Source organism: Loxodonta africana, chromosome 15 (assembly GCF_030014295.1).
Source record: "Loxodonta africana isolate mLoxAfr1 chromosome 15, mLoxAfr1.hap2, whole genome shotgun sequence".
NCBI lineage: Eukaryota > Metazoa > Chordata > Mammalia > Proboscidea > Elephantidae > Loxodonta > Loxodonta africana.
Window position 1 is genome coordinate 32,215,583 of NC_087356.1, and position 25,996 is coordinate 32,241,578.

A 25,996-nucleotide genomic window follows, 5' to 3' on the forward strand; every position below is an offset into this window, starting at 1 on the left:
TTCCAAATAAGGAATAGCCTGTAGTTAGTGCGTAATTTCAATTTTTGTATGCTATCTTTGGAATATCTTGACATGAGTTTTCTGGTAGAGATCATACGAAGTTGTGAAGCTTCTAGTATTTTCTTCTATTTAAAAGTATTTTACAGAGTAAAATTTTAAAACATATATTCATAAAACCCTCTGAATACAGAGATGTTCAGTAAGGGTATTCTTGTTGGTGTTAGGTGCTGTCGAGCTGGTTCCGGCTCATAGTGACCCTATGCACTACAGAACAAAACACTGCCTGGTCCTGTGCCATCCTTACAATCGTTCTTATGCTTGAGCCCATTGTTGCAGCCACTATGTCGGTCCATCTCGTTGAGGGTCTTCCTCTTTTCCACTGACCCTGTACTTTACCAAGCATGATGTCCTTCTCCAGGGACTGATCCCTCCTGACATCATGTCCAAAGTATGTAACTCGCAGTCTCACCATCCTTGCTTCTAAGGAGCATTCTGGTTTACTTCTTCTAAGACAGATTTGTTTGTTCTTTTGGCAGTCCGTGGTATATTTAATATTCTTCATGAATACCACAATTTAAAGGCATCAATTCTTCTGTCTTTCTTATTCATTGCCCAGCTTTCATATGCACATGATGCAATTGAAAATACCATGGTTTGAGTCAGGCACACCTTAGTCTTCAAGGTAACATCTTTGCTTTTTAATACTTTAAAGAGGTCCTTTGCAGCCACTTTGCCCAATGCAATGCATCTTTTGATTTTTTGACTGATGCTTCCATGAGTGTTGATTGTGGATCCAAATAAAAATGAAATCCTTGACAACTTCAACCTTTCCTCTGTTTCTCATGATGTTGTTTATTGGTCCAATTGTGAGGATTTTTGTTTTCTTTAGGTTGAGTTGTAACCCATACTGAAGGCTGTGATATTTAATCTTCATTAGAAAGTGGTTCAAGTCCTCTTGACTTTCTGCAAACAAGGTTGTGTCACCTGCATAACGCAGATTATTAATGAATCTTCCTCCAATCCCAATGCCCCGTTCTTCTTCATATAGTCCAGCTTCTCAGATAATTTGCTCAGCATACAGGTTGAATAGGTATGGTGAAAGGGTACAATCCTGATGCACACTTTCCTGACTTTAAACCACTCAGTATCCCCTTGTTCTGTCCAAATAACTGCCTCTTGATGTATGTACAGGTTCCTCATGAGCACAATTAAGTGTTCTGGAATTCCCATTCTTCACAATGTTATTCATAATTTGTTATGATTCATACAGCCGAATGTCTTTGCATAGTCAATAAAACACAGGTAACCATCCTTCTGGTAATTTGTTTTCAGCCAGGATCCATCTGACATCAGCAAGGATATCCCTGGTTCTACTTCCTCTTCTGAACCTGGCCTGAATTTCTAGCAGTTCTCTGTTGATATACTGCTGCAGCCAATTTTGCTTAGGTGTGATATTAATGATATTGTTCAATAATTTCCACATTTGGTTGGATCACCTTTCTCGGCAATAGATACAAATATTAGGTGATGCAGGAAGCATCAAAAGAAGTTGGAAGGAATACACAGAGTCATTATACAAAAAAGAATTAATTGACATTCAACCATTTCAAGAGGTAGCATATTATCAGGAACTGATGGTACCGAAGGAAGAAGTCCAAGCTGCACTGAAGGCATTGGCAAAAAACAAGTCTCCAGGAGTTTACCTAATATCGTTTGAGATGTTTCAACAAACGGATACAGCACTGGAAGTGCTCACTCCTGTATGCCAAGAAATATAAAAGACAGCTACCTGGCCAACTGAATGGAAGTATATTCTTAAACAACTTTAAATCTTTCTTCCAAAGTTAATATTTGTGTTCCTTGTCTTTTTTTGTTTTTATTTTAATTAGTATTCTCCCAAAAACACCATTCATTTCATCAATAATCTGGTTTCATGACAGAATTGTATATACAATTCTTTAATTAATTTCCTTTATAGCTGTGGTTATATCATTCTTAAAATTCAGTTTTCCTTGAGTTAATTAGAAATTTTAAAAATTCCGCTTGCAAAGATTTGATTTTTTTCTTCTTAAAAATCTGTTTTTCTCTATTTCTGATTTGCATTGTGATTAAAAGAATCTGTTCTGTATTCCATCTACTTTTTCCTTTATCTTTGGAGATATTTTGAATTTTATGTAACGATGTATAATATAATGGTTTTTTTCTAAGGCTTCGGTAATCATTTGAACAAGTTCATATTTTCTGTTAATGCGGGGAAGTTAAATTGTATGTCTATTAAAGCAAGATTATTAAGTATATTATTAAGATTTTAAATCATGTTTGTGTTCCCTTGAAACCCTGAGTAGTTTTAGGGTGCAAGATAGAACATTTTCATGTTTTAAGATCTTTCACCTTCTCTCTGACCCTACAAACTTCTATTTATTTTTAAAATAATATTTTATTGAAGATTTAAATTAGTGGATTTTTCATTTTATGAAATCACATTTCTAGAATTGCTTATTTCACCTAAACTTTTATCTGTTTTACAAGAAAAGTTGGATTTACTTACAAATTTAATTGATTTTGTTGTTCCCCATAATTGTTTTTCTATTATATTCTGGCTGTAATTACACTCTTAATAAACACCAAAGATTGAACATCCCAGAATAACTTGAGCTTACAAAAAGCGTAGAGGAAATTTTAGGTATCCTATTTATATGAAATAAAAAAAAATTAAGCAATGCCTTTTCCGTTAATTTTCACCTTCCAAATCTCCAATAAAATATAGCAAGATATAAGAACTGCTGCTGCACCTGGGAAGCAGTGTCATCGAAAGGAAAATTTTTAAAGAAATCCCTCAACATTTTCAAAGAAGATCTAAAGGAATATGTGATTTACCATATGCAAAGAATTTAACCTTGGGAATAATACGTGGACACCGAAAGCAAGTGGCATAAAGTTACTTAATTGGAGCGAGGTTAACCAGAAGGAAGAACAAGTAGGCTAATGGCGTGGAGTGTGAGGAACAGCATCTACTCCAGGATGCCTCTTGGGAAGTCATCAGGTAAGTGATAATGGTATAAAATGGAAGCCAGTGCTAACAATTAAAACAGATGTATGCTCTAAGGGTTGTTTTGAGTAAATCTGTGGCTCTGCTAATAGAGCCACTGTCCCAGATAAACCGCAAGATTTATTGGGGATGCAAAGATAATTTTAACCAGCCATAGGCTGCAGTGCAGTTCCTTTGCCCCCATATCTAAGATCTCTTGACATTTTACTAGGGTTACTGGTTGCAGTAAATGTATGTGCATATAGCTACCTCAAGTGAATTGGAACTTTATTCATTCTTCCATATTTAGGAAACAAATGAGTCACTCAGGTACTTCTTATCATATCCAATAGAAAGCATCTCAACCATCTCAATTTGTCTAGGAAATAGTAGATAAGAAAAGTATTCTCTTTGAGAGGTTAAAAGAAAAAAATCATTTAAAATAAAATACGAAAAAATAAAACCATTCAAAAAAAAGTAGTCATTTTGGGAATTTGTATAAAAAAGGCATATGAAACCAAGGAAAACTATAAAATATCTTTAATGTTCTCATCAAGATTCAGTAGCACATTGTTTCTATGAAAGTAGAACTATTTTCAAATGCTGAGTAATAAACATTACAGAGGAAAAGTTTATTGAGAAAGAAAAGTTAATTTACGCATTTTTAAATGCAACCAGGTAGTGAGATACAGATTAATTACTGGGGAATCCAAATCAGTGCACTTGAAGATAAATAGAGAAATTTTCCCAGCAATCAGACATTAAAAGTAAAAATGTAGTAGTGATGAGAAGACAAAATGTGGTATATAGGATAAATTCAGGAGAAACAAATACATGTACAATATAAACTCCAGAGGACAGAATATGACAAAGAAAGGAATTATAAGAAGTTAATCAAAGAATTGTAGAACAGTATGATCCCAGTTTGGAAAAAAGAAAAAAACAAACAAAGGATTCATTTAGTATCAAGCAAAAGTAATGAAAATTACCAGTCATGAAAAATATTAATGATTTTTTAATATTATATTCAAATTTTTTTTACCATAATTTATTGGGTTGAAATCCAAGAAACTTGGAAGACACTGGTATTAAACAGAAAATCAAAAAGGCAGGCTAAAGTATTAAAAGGTGCTGTGTCCTCGCTAATTTCAGAGCCATGGTATGTGAAGTAAAAACTTTGTGATGCAATAATTTTAGGCGTGCACAAACTCAGGTGTACAAATATATAACTTTATTTTGGGAGCTTACTTTGATTTTCGAAAGGGAACCCCAGCATACCCCTTAGCAGGCTAGTTATGTTCAAGTAAATTAAGTTCAGCAAATTTAAGTCCAGCTACATTCAGCTAAGAGAATATTTGTAAATCAATCATATTTCAGTGAATTAAGCCCGTATTCAATTAATTCAATCAACTCATATTCGAGTTCACTCCTTCTTGTCCTCATGGTGGCTGTAATTTTACAGTAAAAAATGCATAGCACATTGTGCCCATATTTTTTATTGGGGCGGGTTGTGCACAGGTGGCCTTTGTTGATATATTCTTTTTGGTGTAGGCAGCCAACTTTTGAGTAAATAGTCTATGCTTTGTAGGCTATATAGTATTTATCAGAACTACTCAACTCTGCTATTGTGGCATGAAAGCAGTCATAGGCAATATGTAAATAATTAACATGATTATATTCTATAAATCTTTTTTTTCACAAAAACAGAAGGCAGGCTTGAATTGGACCATGTGCCATAGTTTCTTGACCCCTGGTGCACAAAGTTCACAGAACTCTTTCCAAAATTCTGTTATTTATTTATTTATTTATTTTGTGCTGCATTTCCTGGCACCGTCAGTCTTCAGAACAGTGGCTGTGCTCTCCGCCAGAGGCACATGCATTATGCATCTCCGCTGGATAAGCAACTCCCTCCATTACACTCTGTGTTTCACTCAGTTGCCCCAAATTGGATCTTCTTCCAGGCCATTTGTCTACATAGAAAACCCAGGGAAAGGTTCAGTGCTCCTCATCATGGGTGTACGCATGACGTTCCCATCCCCGCTAGGCTGCCAAGTACCAGAAATCAAGATAATAAAAATGAAGTCCAAATTTTCTCTCTTTTTCTGTTCATATCATCCTTAATCTTGTCCCAGATAATCATCCTTACTCTTGTCTCAGGATTAACCTGAGAAAGGGTAGTAATAAGCTGTGCATTTTTTCTTATACTCTCCTTTTTATCTCTCTATTTTTACTCTTCTTTACCCCCATTTTCTTGATTACTGCTCTTTTTCATTCTTATTTTTGTGGACATGATAGAAAAAAAAAAAAAACCCATCTTCCAAATCTTTCTGTATTGAGCTTAACCTGAAATCTTGACTACAGTAAGCAAACAACATAGAATCTTATCCCTATTTGGGCATGGAAGAGGGCTGAAGACAATATTTGATAATTCAAGGTATTAGTGGGTTTTCCAGAATTAATTCTTCACATAACAAACATATTATAACAAAAGAATAACGATGCTATGTTAACAAAACCCCATGTGTCTGTCAGTTTGTTGTAACATGGGGGCTTGCATTTTGCTGTGTTGCCAGAAGCTATGCCACTAGTATTCAAATACCAGCAGGTATTCACCCATATCGGAGAGGTTTCAGCTGAGCTTCCAGACTAGGAAGAAGGATCCGGCAGTCTACTTCTGAAAATAATTAGCCAGTGAAAACCTAATGAATTGCAGCAGAACACTGTGTGACATAGTGTCAGAAGATAAGCCCCTCAGGTTGGAAGGCACTCAAAATAGGACTGGGGAAGAGCTGCCTCCTCAAGGTAGAGTCAACCTTAATGATGTGGATGGAGTCAAGCTTTTGGGACCTTCATTTGCTGATATGGCACAACCCAAAATGAGAAGAAACAGCTGCAAACATCTATCAATAATTGGAACCTGGAATGTATGAAGTATGAATCTAGCAAAATTGAAAGTCATCAAAAATGAAATGGAATGCATAAACATTGATATCCTAGGCATTAGAGAGCTGAAATGGACTGGTATTGGTCATTTTGAATTGGACAATCTTATGGACAACTTGAAGAGGAATGGTGTTGCATGCATCGTCAAAAAGAAAATTTCAAGATCTATCTTGAAGTATAATGCTGTCAGTGATAGGATAATATCCACATGCCTACAAGGAAGAGTAGTTAATATGACTATTATTCAAATTTATGCACCAACCACTCAGGCCAAAGATGAAGAAATTGAAGAATTTTACCAACTTCTACAGTCTGAAATTGAGCAAACATGCCATCAAGATGCAATGATAATTACTAGTGATTGGAATGCCCAAGTTGGAAACAAAGAAGAAGGATTGGTAGTTAGGAAATATGGCCTTAGTATAGAAATTATGCCAGAGATCACATGATTGAATTTTGCAAGACCAATGACTTCTTCATTGTAAACATCTTTACTCATCAACATAAATGGTGACTATACACATCAACCTGGCCAGATGAAATACACAGGAATCAAATCAACTACATCTATGGAAAGAGACAATGAAAAAGCTCAATATCATCAGTCAGGACAATGCCAGGGGATGACTGTGGATTAGGCCATCAACTACTCGTATGCAAGTTCAAGTTGAAACTGAAGAAAAATAGAACAAGCCTATGAGAGCCAAAGTATGATCTTGAGTATATCCCATCTGAATTTAGAGACCATCTCAAGAATAGATTTGTCATGTTGAACACTAATGACAGGAGACCAGATGAGTGATGGAATGACATCAAGGAAATCATAAATGAAGGAAGCAAGAGGTCATTAAAAAGACAGGAGAGGAAGAAAAATGGATGTCAGAAGAGACTTTGAAACTTGTCCTTGAAGGTCAAATAGCTAAAGCAAAGGGAAAAAAATGATGAAATAAAAGAGCTGAACAGAAAATTTCAAAGGCCAGCTTGAGAAGACAAAGTATTATGATGACACGTGAAAAGACGTGAAGATAAAAAACCAAAAGGGAAGAACACGATCAGCATTTCTCAAGCTGAAAGAACTGACGAAAAAATTCAAGCCTCGACTTGCAATACTGAAGGATGCTATGGGGAAAATTTCAAATGACACAGAAAGCATCAAAAGAAGATGGAAGGAATAAACAGAGTCACTATGCCATAAAGAATGGGTGGGCATTCAACCATTTAAGGAAGTAACATATGATCAGGAATTGACGGTACTGAAGGAATAAATCCATGCTACACTGAAGGCATTTGCAAAAACAAGGCTCCGGGAATTGGCAGAATACCAATTCAGATGTTTCAACAAATGGATGCAGTGCTGGAAGTGCTCACTAATCTATGCCAAAAAATTTGGAAGACAGTTACCTGGAAAACTGAATGGAAGAGATTCATATTTATACCTATTCCCCAAAATGGTGATCCAACCAGGTGAGGAAATTATAGAACAATATAATTAATATCACTGGCAAGCAAGATTTTGCTGAAGATCATTCAAAAGCAGCTGCAGCAGTATATAGAAAGGGAACGTCCAGAAATTCAAACCAGATTTAGAAGAGGACGTAGAACCAGGAATATCATTGCAGATGTCAGACGAATCCTGGCTGAAAGGAGAGACTACCAGAAAGATGTTTACCTGTATTTTATTGACTATGCTAAGGCATTCAACTATGTGGTTTATAACAAATTATGGATAGCATTGAGGTGAATGGGAATTCCGGAACAATTCTGGAACATTGTGCTCATGAGGAATGTGTACATGGATCAAGAGGCAGTCATTGGAACAGAACGAAGGAATACTGCATGGTTAAAGTCAGGAAAGGTGTGCATCAGGGTTGTGACCTTTCATTATGCCTATTCAATCTGTATGCTGAGCAAATAATCCAAGAAGCTGGACTATATGAAGAAGAATGGGGCATCACTGTCGGGGGAAGACTCATCAACAACCTGCATTATGCAAATGACACAGCTTTGATTGCTGAAAGTGAAGAGGACCTGAAACACTTACTGATGAAATGTTTCAAGACCACGGCCTTCAGTATGGATTACACTTCAACATAAAGAAAATAAAAATCCTCACAACTGGACCAATAAGCAACATTACGATAAATGGAGAAAAGATTGAGGTTGTCATGAATTTCATTTTACATGGATCCACAATCTACACCCATGGAAGAAGCAGTCAAGAAATGAAAAGACGCATTGCATTGGGCAAATCGCCCGCAAGAGATCATTTAAAGTGTGAAAAAACAAGATGTCACCTGAAGACTAAGATGCACCTGTCCCAAGCCATGGTGTTTTCAATCGCCTCATATGTATGCAAAACCTGGACAATGAATAAAGAAGACTGAAGAAGAATTAATGTCTTTGAATTGTGGTTTTGGCAAAGAATATTGACTGTACCATGGGCTGCCAAAAGAATGAATAAATCTGTCTCGGAAGAAGTACAACCAGAATGCTCCTAGGAAGGCAAGGATGGCAAGTCTATGTCTCACATAATTTGGACAGGTTATCAGATAGGATCAGTCCCTGGAGAAGAACACCATGCTTGGTAAAGTAGAGAGTCAGCGAAAAAGAGGAAGACCCTCAATGAGATGGATTAGCACAGTGGCTGCCGCAATGGGCTAAAGCATAGCAACAATTGTGAGGATGGCCCAGGACGAGGCAGTGTTTAGTTTGATGTGCATAGGGTCACTATGAGTCAGAATCAGCTCTATGGCACCTAACAGCAACGTGTTAACAAGACAACGTATACCAAAATTGTAACCAGCTCCAAATTACTACCAAATGACTGCCATTTTAACCCAATCATGAAGTTCTGACAATTGGTCAATTAAGTATTAAAACCACAGATCAGCAACAAATTTGTGGTATTAAATTTTGAAATTTGATTTAATACTCAAAGGTTTTTACATGAGGTGCAATCAAATAACAATACGCATTTTCTTTCTGTCAGTCTAATTTTATTAAATCTCCTGTCTACAGCTAGAAGTGTACCAACTTGGTACAACTTCTACATAATTCAAAATTTTAACTTTATGTCCCATTTATATATAGTTTTTAACTTTTATTTGGGAAAATGTTTCACATATCACATACATTGTACAAGTGTGGGATATGAATGCTTATCCTCATCTAAAGATGAAAAAGTTAAAAAGAATTTAGAGCAAATGAGACAGACCAAAATACGGGACAGGGTATAAAAATATAGAGAAAGCTAAAGTCTTCTGTTTCATCACTCTTAGTGATTTATTTAACAGCCATTTCCTTGCCCCATTATCCTTACTTAATAGAGTGTTAAAAAAATGTCACATCCTTAATTTAGGCCCAATTGCTGGGAGTAGCCCTGTGACCTGGTTCTGACCAGTGAAAATTAAGAAGTCTTCAGGGGGAATTCTGGGAAATATTTCCCTTTGTGATAAGAAGAAACCTGAGTGATAATGGTATCTTCATGGTCTCCCAATTCTTATATCAATTTCGTCAGAGGTCGCCAAGACTACCCTGTGGCTTAGTGATTTTCTGGAAGAACTCACAGGACTCAGGAATGCTGTTATACTCATAACTACGGTCTATTCCAATGAAATAACACAGGTTAAAATTAACAAAGGGAAAAGGCGCATGGAGGAAAGTCCAGGAGAAACCAGGTGTAAGGAGAAACCAGGTAGGCTCTCTAGGTAGAGTCTACAAACATTCTTACTCCACTCACCAACAATGTTAATGTGCAAAGTGTTGCCACCTAATCATTGATGTCCAGTATTTTATTGGGGATCAATCATGTAGGCATGCAACATTTGTGTGACTGACCTCAGATATTCAAACTCCAGTACCCCAGAGAAAGCGTGAATATTCACCACAAATCATAGTGTTAGCATAGATTATCTGATCAAACTGGAACCATGTGGCCTAAATGCCTCAGGCATATAAAAACAGGCATTGACTGTAAATCACGCAATTAGCATGAACTATCTGATCAAACTGGTACTGTGTGTCCCAAGTCCTCAGACATGCAAAACACTCCTATCAAACAAAATATTCCAAAGACTAAGAGCTCATCTCCCATCTCCCAGGTACCAGCCAAAGACCGGAACTGAATGCAAATCTTTCTTGGGTTTATGTAAGGTTTAAGCAACTGAGGCCCTCTGAACAAAACCTTTCCTAAACATTGCTGTGTGAGGACGTGATGCTTGGAGCTATGGCCTTCTTTTTGTGGTTATAAGCAGAAAGCCCAAAGAATTGCAGAAGGTGAGAACTGTAACGTTTTTGAACTTTTGATTTAGCAGTTCTGAGTCACCTTCCTGGGAATGCCTTCTTATGTGGAATATATTAATAAACTTATATTTAAGCCATTTTATTTGGCTATTCTCTTTTTTTGCAGCCAAAAGAATCTTAACTGAAGCAGCGCACCCTGTACACCATGGCATATAAGTGAGGTTTATAGGTTAAAAAAAAAAAAAAACTGTTGGAATTGGTTAAGAGTAGGCTAAGTAGACATGCATTAGTGAATGTAGACAGATATAACAGAAGGTCTGCTTTCTTGTTCTGTCTTTTTCTGGTTTTTTTTGTTGTTGTTCAGTGCTAAATAGATAGACTTGCTGCAATATCTCCGTTGCTACTTATACAACTATTCTAAGTAATTATCATAAATTTTATTCATTTACATTGTCTTAAAATGTTATTTACTTCCACTGATCAAGTCCAGAATTATGCACAATGAATTCTCAATAAATATATTGAATGTTTACATTGAATTCCAGTTAGATACTTTTCCAGTAAGACTTTGTCGCATAAATCTTTAAAACACAATCCTTTTCTGGTACCTATTCAAAAAAACAAAAACCAAACCCACTGCTGTAGAGTCCATTCTGACTCATGTTGTTGTTGTTGTTAGGTGCCGTCGAGTCAGTTCTGACTCATAGCGACCCCATGCACAACAGAACGAAACAGTGCCCGGTCCTAAGCCATCCTTACAATCGTTGTTATGCGTTGTTATGCTTGAGCTTATTGTTGCAGCCACTGTGTCAAACCACCTCGTTGAGGATCTTCGTCTATTCCACTGACTCTGTACTCTGCCAAGCATGATGTCCTTCTCCAGGGACTGATCACTCCTGACAACATGTCCAAAGTATGAAAGATGCAGTCTCACCATCCTTGCTTCTAAGGAGCATTCTGGTTGTACTTCATCTAAGACAGATTTGTTGGTTCTTTTGGCAGTCCATGGTATATTCAATATTCTTCGCCAACACCACAATTCAAAGGCGTCAACTCTTCTTCGGTCTTCCTTATTAATTGTCCAGCTTTCACATGCATATAATGTAATTGAAAATACCATGGCTTGGGTCAGGCGCACCTTAGTCTTCAAGGTGACTTCTTTGCTTTTCGATATTTTAAAGAGGTCCTTTGCAGCAGATTTGTCCAATGCTCTACATCTTTTGATTTCTCAACTGCCGCTTCCATGGCTGTTGATAGTAGATCCAAGTAAAATGACATCCTTGACAACTTCAATCTTTTCTCTGTTTATCATGATGTTGCTCATTGGTCCAGTTGTGAGGATTTTTGTTTTCTTTACATTGTGGTGTAATCCATACTGAAGGCTATGGCCTTTGATCTTCATTAGTAAGTGCTTCAAGTCCTCTTCACTTTCAGCAAGCAAAGTTGTGTCATCCGCATAATGCAGGTTGTTAATGAGTCTTCCTCGAATCCTGATGCCCTGTTCTGCTTCATGTAGTCCAGCTTCTCAGATTATTTGCTCAGCATACAGATTGAATTGGTATGGTGAAAGGATACACATCTGATGTACACCTTTCCTGACTTTAAACCAGTCAGTATCCCCTTGTTCTGTCCTAACCACTGCCTCGTGACCTATGTAAATGTTCCTCATGAGCACAATTAAGTGTTCTGGAATCCCATTCTTTGAAATGTTATCCATAATTTGTTATGATTCATACAGTTGAATGCCTTTGCATAGTCAATAAAACAGAGGTAAACATCCTTCTGGTATTCTCTGCTTTCAGCCAGGATCCATCTGACATCAGCAATGATATCTCTGGTGCCACATCCTCTTCTGAAACCGGCCTGAATTTCTGTCAGTTCCCTGTCAAAATATTGCTTCAGCCATTTTTGAATAATCTTCAGGAAAATTTTGCTTGCATGTGATATTAATGATATTGTTCTATAACTTTCACATTCAGTTGGATCACCTTTCTTGGGAATAGGCATACAGATGGATCTCTTCCCGTCAGTTGGCCAAGAAGCTGTCTATCATATTTCTTGGCATAGACGAGTGAGCACCTCCAGTGCTACATCTGTTTGTTGAAACATCTCAACTGATATTCCATCAATTCCTGGAGCCTTATTTTTCGCCAATGCCTTCAGAGCAGCTTGGACTTCCTTCTTCAGTACCATCGGTTCCTGATCACGTGCCATCTCTTGAAATGGTTGAACATCAACTAATTCTTTTTGGTAATTCTGACTTGTATCGACCATGTAAAACAAGGTAGAATTGACCTATAGTGGTTCCAAGGCTGAAATCTTTACAGAAGCAGGCTGCCACAACTTTCTCCTGTGAAATGGCTGGTGGGTTCGAACTGCCAACATTTAGGTTAGCAGCCAACTGCTTAACCACTGTGCCACCAGGGATCCATTGCTGTAGATAATAAAACATCATTTTTTAGGAGACATTTACAATATTGTAGCCATGATCGAAATGGTCAATTTGTAGTCATTTCACATTTTTTATCTTGTTCCTTTTCTATAGAAATAAAAATATTTCCCCTAAAAGGATAAACTTTAATGTAAACCTTTGTTAGTTTCAGACAAGCTGTTTTAAGTCCTAGCTTTCCAGAAGCCTCCATCACAATGCCTTGAGTCGTTTAGCACTGTTTTAGATTATAAACTCCACTTTTCTAATCTCCAGCCTTGAATGCTTGGTTTTGAAATAAAGATTTGGTTTTCTGTAGAATTCTGAAGGTTTTACACTTGTGTGAAAGAATGGCATTGAGGTTTTTGTAATTTATTTTAGAACCTGGAGAAGACTTCATTTTCATGCCTGTCACATGAGGTGATATGTAGACCCTAATGATTTATTTGTAATTTGAGAGTCTTGGTTGGTAGCTGTTTGGAGCTGGTTTGTTGGTTTAGAGGTGTTTTCTTGTATGTCTAAATATCGACTAAAGCAACAGCAACAAATAAAACATGGTTGAAAAATGAAGCATTTAGCACAGCCTCTAGCCATTATAGATTTTTAAATAATTGTCTTTGCCTTTCAACTCATTTGCTAAAGCACAATTATTCTATTCTATCTTACCACATTTTTAGTTAATTTTTTAAAAAGTTTTTCTTTTTATTTCCTTTAAATTTAAATAAAGTTTATATTTTAAAATAATTTTAGACTTCTAAAAACATCGTAAAGGTAATAAAGACATTTCAACAATTATTAACACAGGAAAATCTTATTTCATCTATTCCTAACTCAGTCCTCTCACATCCCTCCATAGCCCATGGCCATTTTATCTATAGAATCTCTAGAAGATAGAGACTTTTTAACATAACCACAATGCCATTACCAAACTTAGAAAAGTATATTTCTGATAGATCATCCAAACTCTGGTTAGCATTCAAATTTCCTTGATTTTCCCATATTTTTAAAGTTGGTTTGTTCCCCTTCTAAACCTAACCAACCAACCAACCAAACAAATAAAAAGCCAGGGTTTTCCAAGTAGCCTTAGGCATGAATAGGCAGAGACTGTTAAACCAAACTTGGAATTTCTACATCAGCACATTAAAAGAGTTTACTTGTATCCCAGCTCTGTATATAGTTGATTTTTTAGGGGAACAGAGAAACGCTTGTGGTATAACTTCATGACCAGTATTGCAGAAATATTTGTATCTAGGGTTGTTTGTGAAGGGGCAGAGATGATAATATCTGGCCACCATATCCAAGGATGGGGAATGTAGGCCCAGAAAAGGTTTTGTCTGGACCTCATAGGCTGAACAGTCAGTACAAACACTATAAAATACTTGTTGAATGAATCATAGAAGCTATTGACCTGAATTTTGCATTTCTAATATTACCTAACATTGTCACTGGCTCTTTTATTTTTTCCTTGTTTGCATTTACTTAGTGCAAATGTCTCCATCCCTCTATTGTTATCTTTCAGAAGCATTTGATCTTAGTTATATTTTTCGTGTCGTATTTAGTTTTTACTTGTTTTTGAGCCGTTTTGAGAATCATTGATTTTTATTAAGAATGTTTATGAAAACACACTTTAATTACAATAACTGATAACCAATCTTATTTTCACATTTATTCTTTTATTGCTTTGCCAGTGCATACCTTTTCCTCTAGTTTTTCTATTTGGCACAAAATTTTTTGACTCAGCCCTCCCCTGCCCCCATATCCCACATTTTCTAGGAAAGTTTTTCCTGTTTATTTAATGAATTGCAGGTTGGTGGGAACTTCCTTTTGTTAAATCCCACTGCACTATTATTTTGCACAAAATTCTCAAATTCAGTTGAAATTTAATGCTATTTCCTGACTGTATCTCACAAATGTTAATAAGAATACTGTTATCTTACATTTCTTCAGTTATTTCAGTGGTGATTTGGGGTACTAACTTGGGCTAAGTGTGGTCAGAAATCATTACCTTCAAAAAGAACTGTTACTTCCTTTTTTCTGTATATTCCCAGAAGTAGCTCCATAGGGTGACCAACGTGTGGGTGTCCTTAATACTGCTGCTGCTTGGATGTAAAATATTGTTGGCACTTTGGCTTCTTTTAAGATTTGGCCTATTTAAACTTAGGGGCCTCACCGTCTTTCTGTGGAAGAAGTTCTACTGGGGAGATGTGCTAGAATTTCTTAAGTAGAGCCTTGATTCCCTGGGCAACATTTTACAAACAATTCAGGTGAGAGGCAGAGACAGAAACCCATTTCAATCTTTCTGAAAGGTTTTTTTGTTGTTGTTGTGAAACTCATTTATCTTCAGAAACTCATTCATTTGTCTCAAACAAACATTTCAAAACCCAGGCAAAATTCACAGAATAAACATTAATGGTAATCTTTAAATTAGAGCTCAAGGCTCTAAACCATACCATAGCGCTTTGCTATTTTCCTGAACACTCTTCTTTCTGTTCTCTGAGTTTTACCTGATTCTTCTAGGTAAACCATATATTCACCCTGTTTCTCTTTCCCTTTGGCTCACTGGAGCCAAGAAGAACATAGAAAGGACTTGAGGGATTGAAATAAAGCTTCTTCATGTATTTGTCCCAAATTCCAAAGTCTATTGAAACTCTATCCAATTTAACAATATATTACTAAACTTCCACTATACACCATTCTTTTAAGTATTAAAGGTGATAAAAAAAAAAAAAAAAAAACAAACTCACCTCCATCGAGTCAATTCTGACTGATAGCAACCCTATAGGACAGAGTAAAACTGCCCTATATGGTTTCGGAGGGGCGCCTGGTGGATTCGAATTGTTGACCTTTTGGTTAGCAGCAGTAGCTCTAACTGCGCCACGAGGGTTTCCAAGGTGATAGAAAGATAAATACATATAGTTCATTCTGCTATAATGCTTTTAAAACAATGCACATTTGTACTGATGGAACTGATACATTAGAGAACACTTTGAACGTAATACTTGTTTTGCATTTACTCCTATATGACTTCATCTGTGAGAAACACTGGGTGAATGCAGACAACTGCACTCAGCTGAGCCAAGCCACCAAGTAGGACTACACAAAACATGCAAATGCTCACACCTCAAATGTCTACCAACTACCTCAGTTCGCTGCGTGCGTTATGAGCCACATCGATCCTTATCTTTCCATCCAGTCTTACATAACTCTCCTACCTCTTCACAAAAACACACAAACTGCAGAAAACACACAAGCTGCAGCTCTTCTGTCCTAGAACTCCAAGATGACTTTCAATGACTCACACCTTTGTATACTCTTGCCCTTGAGTGTGGGTGGGACTGGAAACATGCTTCTAACCCATATAGTATGGCAGAGGTGATGACATATTTCTCCCACGATTATGGCGTATGTAAAAGAGAAGGGATTTTCACAGATTTAATTAAGTTCCCAGATCAGTTGACTTTAATTTAATTGAAAGGAAGATTATCCTGGGTGGTTCTAACCTAATCAGGTTAGCTCTTTAAAGGAAGACCCAGAGGTCAGAGGGGGAAGAAGATAGAGTCCCTTCTGGCCTTGGAGAAGCAAACATCCATGTCATAAACAGTGGAGAGAGGTTGCCTCTGAGATCTGAGGGACTCAATCCTACAATTTCAAGGAACTTTATTCTCCCATCAACATTAATGAGCTTGGAAGAGGACCTTAAGATTCAGAAGAGATCACAGCCTGGGCTGACACTTTAATTCCAGCCTTGTAAAACTGAGCAGAGGGTCCAGCTAAGCTATCTGGACTTCTGACTTATAGAAGTATGAGACTAAAAAAAAAAAACAGTGTTGTTTTAAGTGACTAAATTTGTAGTAATTTGCTACACAATGATAGAAAACTAATGCAGCTTCTTAGGCATGCCCCCATAGGCAAACTTCAAAGTGCCATTTTTTTAAATAGTATCCATGTCATTTCTTAACCCTTTACTACATATAAATGAGTGCTACCATTTTTATTAAGTTTTTTATCTTTTTTAAAGGTGCCACTGGTGAAGTTTGTGAGTGTTATGCCCCAATAACACTTTTTCCATAATCCCTGTGGTTTTTATTCTATAATTATACATAGCATAGTGATTTGTAAGAAATCATATGTTGCACTGTAGCAGAACTGATTGTACTCCAGTCAGCTCTCTTTGAGGAGAAAGCCTTACACAAGTATTTATAATGCAAGCATCCTATATAAAGTCTTTCTCTAATGACATTCAATAAAGTTGTCATATTTACCCTCACACGTATCTTCTAAAATTAATAAATTGTTTGTGAAGTCTTTAGAGATAAAACCAAACTGTAACAAGTTTGTCCTTTCCAACTTTTATTCTTATATCCAACATGAGGTCAGTCTGACATATTATTTAGCAATATTACTCTAAGTAAATTTGTTCTAAGTTGCATTCTCCAAAAATTGAGGAATCAAATTGTTTCCACCTTTGAGGTTGGAAGGTTTTATTTTTAATGAATACTTAAAGGAGCTAGTGAAATATAAAATGTATTTAAGACTATTTTTTACGGTAGATTAACTTCATTTTTCAAATATAAATACAATAAAATGACAATAAATATTCTTACAATTTAAAAATCTTAAAAAAGAAAAGCTGTGACATTGCTGGTCAACAACAAAACAGATTCATTCTACCTTAAAAAAAAAAAAAAAAAATTGCCTTCCAGTCAATTCCAACTCACAGGGACCCTGTAGTAGAGCTACCCCATAGGGTTCCCAGGGAGCAGCTGGTGAATTTGAACTGCAGACCTTTTGTTTAGCAGCTGAGCTCTTAACCACTTCATCACCAGGGCTCCCACTCTATATTAAAAAACCAATAAATTCTATACATAAGAGATGTGTTCCCTGGTTCCTTCCTTTTAATGAAAGTCCATGACTGTCCACTATTAAAGTGTAGACTGCTGAAGAAAAAAGAGAATTGAGTTAGGCTTGGCCTTTTCATGGATTTTTATAATTATTGTGATAATAGCACTGCCATCAAGAAAAAACAAATTGCTCTTCAACAACATCCACCTACTGCTGCTTCTAAAATTCCCAAAGATCTACATCGGTAAAGCTCAAGTAAACATGTAACATCCTGTTAGTTTCACCAGGATCAAAGCAAAGACATATGAAAATTAGCCGAGGTGATAAATGGGACGTAATATATTGTTGTTGTGTGCTGCTGAGTCAATTCCAATGCATAAAGACCCTATAGGACAGAGTAGAACTGCCCCATATGGTTTCCTAGGCTGTAACCATTATGGCAACAGATCACCAGGTTTTTTCTCCCATGGAGTGGCTGATAGATTCCAAACCCCAACCTTTCAGTTAGCCACCAAACGTTTAGCCGTTGAGCCACCAGGGCTCCTTTGCAGTATATTACACCTGCTTAATTTATTTCTGCTTTCAGATTGCAAGTAAACAAAACAAAAACAAGCTTGTTGCCTTTGAGTTGATTCCGCCTCATAGCAACCCTATAGATCAAAGTAGAACTGCCCCATACAGTTTCCAGGGAATGCCTGGTAGATTCGAACTGCTGACATTTTAGTTAGCAGACGTAGCTCTTAACTACTTCGCCACCAGGGTTTCCAGATTGCAGAGACAAAAGATGGGAAAGACAAGACCTGGTGGCCAAGGAGCTTTTGGTTCTTGGAGCTACTTCCTTTTCTACGGTTTCATTTGTCAATAGTTGTGGCTTTTATGAGTCAATATATTTCTCTTTTCCTTCCACTAATTTAGTTAAATTTTTGTCACTTGCAACCAATGAAATCTTAATTAAGGAACTGTTAGAGAGGTAGTAAATAAATGAACATAAGTCAATTAGCTTCTTAGACCTCTTAAGACTTCTACAGTTCGCAGATTCAGTCTGATGTTTCAGTCACTTTGAGACAGGGACAGAAGGCTGGACAGCCTCAAGACCAGAACAGGCCCATTGATCTCGGACTCTATCCCATGGGTGATGCTACAAGACAACCCACACAGGCAGCCTGTGACACACAAAGTCTTACATATCTCTCTCAAGTTGTTTTTCAGGACCCCACCATATGGGTGGCATCTTGCATCTCTCTCTTGTAAGTTGTTTTTCAGGACTTTTTTTACCATGGGGTAGTGTTACAAGATAACCCACATCCTGGACTCCGACGCATGGAGTTCCACATATCTTCCCTACAAGCTGCTTTCCAAAGATGAACAGAATCAGCCAACCCCTGGGTCATGAGCAGTGAGAATGGGCGCGACCTTACAGTCTTGTCAAGTGGCCACTGCGACTGCGCAATGCTGACATGACGTTGTCCAAACTGACTCCCCCTTAGATTCCAGATGAGCACACACATTTCTCAATCCCTCTGTTTCTCAGAAAGCCCCACCTTTTTCCCCAAAAGCAATGAATAAAACACGAGATTCTTCCTGCCTAAAACCCCTTATAATCTCTAGAAAAACCTCTATTCAGGGAGAGACTAGAGGCTAGCATAGGCAAAAGCCCCTCTTTGTCTCTCCCTTCTGAGCCTCTGCTTTCTTTCTATCACTAATAAACCTTTGTTTGTGTGGAAACTCTGAACCTCTTCTGGTCATTCTTGGTCAGTATAAGGCAAGAACCTAGGCAGGACTTGGCTCCAAGCTGGGAAGCCTTGCCCTGCAACAACGTTATCAAGAATCTGTGAGTTTCAATGCATTGATACCTCTCTGTGGGATTTTCAATAGTTGGGGTAGGAAACAGTGAGACTAAGCTGGTAAAGGGACAGAAAGAAGAGATGAGGCAAAAGAAAATGATGCCAGGTCATGGGTCAGACTCTCCTCTATCTAGAGAGTCAGGAGCTTAATTTCCTCATGTGACTGGTTAGGTTGGAGGGCTTCTTCTTAAAGAAAAATTATGCTGAAGTGATCCAAATAAGCTGACCACTTTTGTCGAATATGTATCTAAATTGCCTTTGTAAATTTCATGCTCCTGGAAAGCAGAGAGTATGCCTTTCCAATTGCTATATGGCTGTACATCAGACACGTAATAGTCACACAATAAATGTTTGTTGAATTGGATAGAAGGACAGAAGCCATGTGGATGCGGAAATTTGAGTTTGCGACAAAAGTCGCACTTTATAATCACACCTCATATCTGATGTTTAAAATCCTTTAAAATATTGATAAAATAAAAATTCAGTGTTAATTGCAATTCTTTATTTTGACTGTCAGTTCTCTCATTTGAAACGTTAAAAGTGGAATCCTGTAAAATTTACTGAATAACAGCTAAAGTCATTCCGAAGTGTTATGAATATGTTTAAACAAGTGCAGGACTTGAGGCTGAGTTGTAAAGACTCAATTTTGTGGTTTCAAGATCACATTCTGCAATGTGCCTATGGGTCTGATAGCTACTTACACAGAAGCTTTGAGGATTTTTGATGATGATGAACAATCAGTGGGGAAAGATCAAAGACTGGAACTTTGGAAGGCAAATATGGGCTCATACATTTCAAAGACAGGAGAGCCTTAAATCATTTCAGGACTCAGGCTCAAGCTGCTGGCTCTGGTGAGATAGCCACTCAAGGAAACTGACTTAGCTCTTTCTTCCTGTGCTGGAAAGAAAACTATGCCCACAACGCCAATTGGACCTCAATATTTTCCAAGATAAATAAATGACCTTTAATCAGCTCAAAGGCTAAAAAATGATTGTTAAGTTTGTTATGCAATTCATAATAGTTTCTCCTCACTTTTTGATTTACGCCATGAAAAAGTTAAGAACTACCAAAAAGTAGCAATGCAGTTTTTATTTAATGTGATTCACTGTGTTACCCTCTTCAATTTTACATTAACCTTAGAGAGTTTTATAAGATGTTGTTGTTGTTTGCTGCCGTTGAGTCAGTCCTTGACTCACGATGACCCGAGGCACAAAAAAAAAAAAAGAAGCCTTTCCCACACCATCCCTGTGATCAGTTGTGATCCATATGGTTTTCATTGGCTGATTTTCTTAAGTAAGCCACCAGGCCTTTCTTCCCAGTCTGACTTATTCTAGAAGTTTCACTGAAACCTGTTCAGCAGCATAGCCACACACAAGCCTCCCCTGACTATAGGTGTTGGCTGTGTGTGAGGTCCGTTGGGTGGGAAACAACTTGGTCTTCCACATGGTAGAGGAAAATTCTATCACTAAACCGTGCCACCCTCCTTCCCAGTCATATGCTGTTACTTTTAAAGTAAGGTGAATACTTCTGTGAGAATTTCCATAACAAATAGGGGCAACCCATCCAGTTTTAGGTTTAGGTTACCTTTGGTAAAAATCCTTCTGATGATGTGATTGGGTATATATTTTTAACCTAAAACTGAAGCCTTCAAGCTCTGCATCTTGGGAGGAGCTCTGGAATGCTTTAAGGAGATAAAAATAATTAGAACACAGAGTTGAGGATTAGAGATGTCAGTTGGGAGGAATGAAGAAGTTGTGTGTGCCGGTGTACATGCATGCAGGCATGCACGCAGGCGTGTGCATGTGTGTTTGCTTTTGGGGGGTTGCCCTTGTATAGTGCTTTTATTCAGTATTCTCTCCCTTGACTTTCTTGTGGTGCCTTTAGTAGGAGATTGCTGGGAGCCTCTTCATGCTAGAAGGAGTGGCCACTTATGAGAGACCTAAATGGTCTCCAAACCAGGACCCACAGGCAAGAGCTGGCCCTTTCTAAGCAAATACAGCTGCACCTATTTTTTTCTGTATTGTCCCCAGCTACTTCTATGATAGAGTGGCGGAGCTGAGTATTCGTAACAGAGACCCTACAGCCCATAAACCTGGATTTGGATCTAGTACCTAGATATTTACAGAAAGTATTTGTTGACCTATCAGTGTTGAGTTCAAAGGAAGCAGGATAGACTGAGAATTTTAAGCCTACTCTGCTCCTGCTCTTAGGAAAAAATGACTTTTTATCTTTGGGCTTTTCCTTCGAGACTTCCTTTGCCATTATGGTTCAAAAGTCTAAACGATCTAGTACAGACTCAAAAAAAAGTGAGAGGATAGAACGGCCTCTGTCTAGATCTTAAATTAAAGCCACTAAAGTCCATAGGCTACCCTTGTGGTCCAGCATAATTTCTCAGGGCTGCAGACTGCAGGGGATGAAGACAAAGCCTCTTCTGCGCAGTAATAAAGTGAACTTGTTGCCTGGCCTTCCCTCCACATAAATCACCTATGGATCTCAGGTAAGACAGGACTTGGGGCTCAGACCACGTGCCCTCGGATCAGTGATCTGACTAGCAAATCTGATTGTTTTGAAGAGATAATCAAAGCGACTTCACATGTCTTACTGTTTTTTGCTTGTTTTCAGAATGAAATAAGAAAAAAAAAGAGACAATGTGTTGTAGTAATGCTCTAAAACTATATTAATTGCAATTAGGTTTTGTTTTTTTTTTTTTTTATAATACATTTGGTTAGAACGGAATCCAGTTTAAGCTGGAGAACTATTTGAGTTTCTTTTCATTTACTATCTCTGCAGAGAGACGGGGTATCAGTGCTGTTTTGACTTCAGGCTCTGTGGACTAATGGTATAATTTCTAACAGACAGTCTGCAACAAACCCATAAAACTTGTCTTAATGGGATTTTGCCTTGAGCACCATCTGTAATTAGATGGGGGGGTTACAACTGCAACTCCATTACTGTGGTTTCTAGGTGAGCCTCTTGGGGCCCCTTTGGCCTCTGGGCCTCCAAGCTTTGCTGCATTCACTGAGCATTAGGCAAGCCCCCTCCGCTGATGTGTGTACACACGCGCACAACATACTTAGTATCTGTCCCAGTAACAAGTAAATGTATTTGTGTCGAAAGTTTTGTTCTTATTTTATTACTATTTTCTTTCTTTTTTTTTGCATGCGTTGGCTCTTTTGATGTAAGTACAATCTGATCTAGAGGCACAGAAGATACCACAGATGCCACAGCAGAAGTGTGCTGATGATACCATCTGCTTTCTGCAATTCTCTCTTGGTCATTGATTTCTCCGGGAGCTTTTCTTCAAAATAGTGGGACAATCTTATGGCATGTTGTGTGACATATGGAGCGCTGCTTCACTAGTGACTTCAGCATGCTGTAGTGGCAAGAGCAAGGGACATGAGATGAGAGGGCCAGATTCAGAAGTCAGTATGGCTTTCCTCACTGGACAAAGTCACGTATTGTTCCTGCCCTTATACTGGACAAAGTCACGTATTCTTCCTGCCCTTATTCACCTAGTCTGTAATGAGAAGAAACAATATATAGCTGCCTAAGGGGTGTTATGATGAATAAAATAAAACACTAAAAAAATACTTGATAAATTATAAAGTGCTATATAAAAATATACAGGGTGGCTATGAGTCAGAATTGACTCGACTGGCAGTGGGTATTTTTTTAATTTATAAAAATAAATCACAATAATTGCATGCTTTTTATGACTTTCTTAGTAGCAGTCAAATTCTCTTCTAGCATCTAAAAGTAACATTTTCCCCCAAGCCTTAGGGATAGTTACACCATTTGTGTTAATGTTGCTTGTGGCTCACAGACTGTAGTTGATTTTTGAAGTATTGAATATTTTGTTTGCAGAATCTGGATGAATTTGTTTTACAACAGTGATTTACCTATGTAAGTGGACTGACTATAGGATTGTGGAACAAAAGAAATGAGAAAGAGCATTGGGAGGAAAAAAACTTGGTGCTTAGGAAGTAAAATGTCAGTAAAAAACACATTAACTTCTTTATCAAGTACAAAATTATGTTCATGTGCTGATATTTCCATCACTTAAACAAGGAAACTCCTAAAGAGAAGTGAAAAGGGTCAGAATGGACACTTATTTCCATCTGGACAGTTTCTAGGAGAAATGCAAACACACATTCATAAATATTAGCAATATACTTAATATTATGTTAAAACCATCTTCTGTAATAACCTACTGCAGTAGAGTGAATTCTGACTCATAGCTACCCCATAGGATTTCCAGGCTGTAAATCTCTACACAAGCAGAGTGACACATCTTTCTTCTGTGGAGCCACTGGTGGTTTGGAGCCACTGGTGGTTTTGAACCACCAAACTTTCAGTTAGCTGTAGATCACTTTTACCACTGAGCCACCAGGGCTCCTTACCTTCAGTAACAGAATGAAGAAAAAAGAGTAGTAGAAACCATTTCCCTCTCTCCATAATTTCTTTCTAGCAGTTTTGTTGTACTGCTCTCTTTGATCTTCTCTTTTAAAAAAAAAAACCATTGCTTCAAGTCTGTTCCGACTCATACTGATCTTCTCTAGAAGTGAGAAATGCCTCCTTTAAATGAGAATGGGGCAAGATTTTCTGGTGTGTGTATTATTCTCCTTCTCTCTCTCCCCTCCTCTCCCTCCCTCCCCTACCTCACATCCATAACTGAATACAAGCCAGCTCTCCTCATTCCTCATTCTCTCTGAACTTCTATTGATCATAACAGTTCCTCCCTGCCTCCAGGGTCAAATGGACAAAATCCCTTTGACTGCCCAGATAGATATGTTCTCTAAAGATCTAACTGTATGCACAGATGGATTCCAAGAGCTAGGTTTAGAAGAAGAAAGGACACAAATTTTATTGGGGTCTCCAGTCCAATACACTTTCTTCAGTCCAGGTTTACTAGCCATAAAGCTATTATTTTGATCCCTATCTTACATTTAGTCTACTTTTCAAATGGCTTAGAACCATTGTGTGAGGGAGTAATGATTAATTAGCATTCTCAAAATTCCAGCACATAATTTCGGCATCAAGTTAGTTTCTATCAAGTTGAGAGGGAGGAGATTGGGAGAGCAGAGGCCAGTAAGTAAAAGAATTGAACCTCCAGACTCAAAAAATATGTCTCAACAAGATACTTCCCTCCAGCTACTTAAACCTGGGAATTGATTGCTTCAATGAGTGGATGACTGTGTTATTCCCATTCTTCCTTCTTCTTCCAAAGCGAATTTTTATTGTGTTATCCTGTGCCTCTTTTCTATTCTATGGCTAAGGCAGAAACAGGTATCTTGGGCCATGACCACATCCAGACATGACCACATCCAGACGGGATGAAGTTTGAGATGAATGCAAGAATCCATAGGGGCCTTGAGATTATTTCTGTTAGGGAAGGGAAAATATAGTCATATATAGGAAGAAAGTTTTCTACAATTAGTAGATGGCCAATGAGCCAGCTATTGAGAGATAGCTATTGTTCCCCACCAATACTCATTATCTCCTTTTTTTCCCTTAGTTATAGAATAGCCAACTTGTATCTGGGCACATAGCCACCCATAATAAAGGCTTTCCTCTGTCTTCACCACAGCTAGGATTGGCCACTGGGTGAAGTTATGGCAACGGAATGTGAGTGAAAAGAGGTTAACAGGGTATTCTTAAAGTTAAGACAGGACATGACTTTCTTTGGTATTCAGTGGAGAATTTGGTCTCTGTAGTACTCTGGGACTCAGTTTTCTCATTTGTTGATAGACTTTTTCTAGATTATCTTTAATGTTCACTACCAACTCCAAAATTATCTCTATAATACTCTAAATCTACATCAGCCAGGTATAGACTGAACTTGCCATTCTAACATTTTCTTCTTCTGGCTTTTCGTGTGTGTGTGTGTGTGTGTGTGTGCTGTGTCATTTCCCTCATCAGAAAAGGAAGCTATAAATTATTTCTGAGTGGTGCGGGAGCAGAGAAGCAGGCTAATTTGTATTAAGGTGTCAGTGTTTCACTGTGTTAATTCCTTGGAATGTTTGTCTTTGGAGAAAAAGAAACATACACATACGTACGCACACACATACACACGTACATGAAGGAAGAAAAATGCTTACCTTAAAGGAATTAATTTCAAAAGATAGAACTTCACACATTCAGTGGAAGTCCATATAGAAATATAATTGGAGACATCTATATATTTCTCAGTTCCTCAAATTCTATTGTCTTGTGCACAAGCTTTGGCCATTAAGATAAATAATGTTGAATGTGACAGTAAGCCAATTTATGATTTCACGATGAGTGGCAACAGATATATTGAAATAACACATTTTTAAAATCCATGAAACAACACCAATTCCATTCATCCAAATCTCGTATCAAGTAATCAATGAGTAATCGATGAGTGAGACAAGCATTCTCAGATAATAGATTTGTATGTTATCCTGTTCCACTACTGTGTAACCTGCCAATTACTACATATTAAAGCTATTTTTTTTCTGGGTCCAAAAAAGGTATTCTTTTTATCTTCATTCTGTCATACAAATTGCTACTTTCCAAAGGAAGTTGAAAATGTTCCTAGCCTGCAGTAAGAATCAAATTTTGCATATTTAACTACCTGGAGTAATTAAAGGAAGATAAATAGAATTGAGGTATGAAAAAAGAGGGGGGGTATACTTATTAAATTTT